Below are 1,959 nucleotides of genomic sequence, written 5' to 3' on the forward strand. Positions count from 1 at the left end.
AAGTTGGCTTTCCTAAAGTCAAGCATTTGTGCTGTGCTAGTTACCCTCCCCACCTTCCTCTGAATAGCAAACTGGATCATTTCATGATCACTGTCCCCGAGCCACCCTTGTACTAGCACCTCCCCTACCAGGTCATCCCCACAGGCTAACACCAGATCCAGTATGGCGTTTACCTAGTGGGGACGAGTACCTCCTGCACGAGGTGTAGGTCCTTATTGCACGTCGGACACCTTCGTGAGTGGCTCGACCTGGCCGACTGCTCCTGCCAGTTGATGTCAGGCTAATTCATATCCCCCATGACCACAACATCCTTTGCACGCACGGCCTCCCCCAGCTGCCTGGAGAATCCCAGATCCAGCTCTTCCTCCTGATGTGGTGGCCTGTAGTAAACCCCTACCACCAGATCCCTCTCCCCCGCCCTCCTTGGAGCTTGACCCACAGGGTCTCAGTTAAGCCTTCCTCTGGTCCCATTGGGAAAGTAGAACTGGTATACTGTTCCCTAACACAGAGCACAACCCCCCCCACACCTTTTTTTGCCTTCCAGAGTTGGTGATAAGGCAATGAAAAACAAATCCTGGTTTTGAAACCAGGAACCTGGCCTCACACCCTAAAAGCAGCATCTGTTTCACCTTGCAGATGACAAAGTGCAGCTTGTGATCAACACTGAGTCATAAAATAGGACCGCGTCACCTCCTCTGGGTGCGTTAGTGCCCCCGTTAAAGGAATAGATCACCATCCAATTCTTTACGGTGAGGGTTGCCAAAATATGGAATGGGCTTCCAAGGGAGGTGGTGCTTTCCCCTACCTTGGAGGCATTTAAAAAGAGATTAGAAAAGCACCTGGCTGGGGTTACTTAACTCCGGCACTCTTTCCTGCCCAGAGCAGGGGGCTGGACTCAATGATCTAATTAGGTCCCTTCCGACCCTAGAAATCTATTAAATCTATGAATCCCGAGATGTGCAGATACTTCCTTATTCCTAGAGGCCAGGATTTCTTAGGGTGATATCAGTTATTGGACCAACTATGTAGTCGGCATAAAGTTAGACTGCAACGTCGCTCTTACCCTGCCATACAATGAGATATCAAAACCCACTGCTCACAATGCATCTAAGTTTAATCCCAGCTCCATATTTGGTCCAATAAAGGATATCACCCAAAGAAATCCTCACCTTGCATGATTTGGGGGACCACCACAACTACATCACTCCCAGGGCTGTTATACTGTGAACCACAGATGTTGCTGGGTGGTACTGGGAGCAGTCACACATTCAGGTCAGCAGGGGCCTGGAGGACTGAAAAGTATGATTCCCACCCCCAGTTCTGGGTTCCCCCCCTGCCCCTTGGGGTGGGGGCCTCTTCCCCACCCCAAGCCCTGGGGCTTCTCTGCTTCCTGCCCTTCCCTGGGCGTGACTTACTTGTCTGCTCCCACTGTCTGTCCCAGGGGAGCCGGCAGGGAAAGGTTTCACCTGCCTGCCTGGCTGCAGCTGCTCTCCTGACCCAGAGAGCAGGGACAGCAGCAGCAGCTGGGCACTGGGCAGGCAAGTGACCCCTCCCCCGCCGGCTCCCCTGGGGCAGGCAGCCACCAGCAAGGGGGGAGCAGTGATCGGGGCCCAGGGGTGCCCAGTCCGGGCCAGCGAGGCCTGGGGGGTGCAGCAGCAGCCTTAGGGTTGCTGGGCCCTGGGTAAAGGAATCATTTGGGGCCACTTAGGGCTTCATTTTGATGACCTGTAAGCAAACACTTTCGACTTCAGTTTCACTTTGCCCTCTCCATGACCCTGCAACGGCAGTCTCTGAGTACAACGCTGCTAATGCAAACAGTGTCGTTCAGTTTTGATTTGTACAAGCAGCGAGGCCCTGCGGCGGCCCGATCTGCCCCCCTGGCTGTTGCTGCAGGGTGTTTAAGCCGTGTTTAAAGTGGGCGGACCCACAACGGGCGCGGCTCGGGCAGGGAGACGAGCC

Source organism: Crocodylus porosus, unplaced genomic scaffold (assembly GCF_001723895.1).
Source record: "Crocodylus porosus isolate Cpor-Errol unplaced genomic scaffold, CroPor_comp1, whole genome shotgun sequence".
Classification (NCBI taxonomy): Eukaryota; Metazoa; Chordata; order Crocodylia; family Crocodylidae; genus Crocodylus; species Crocodylus porosus.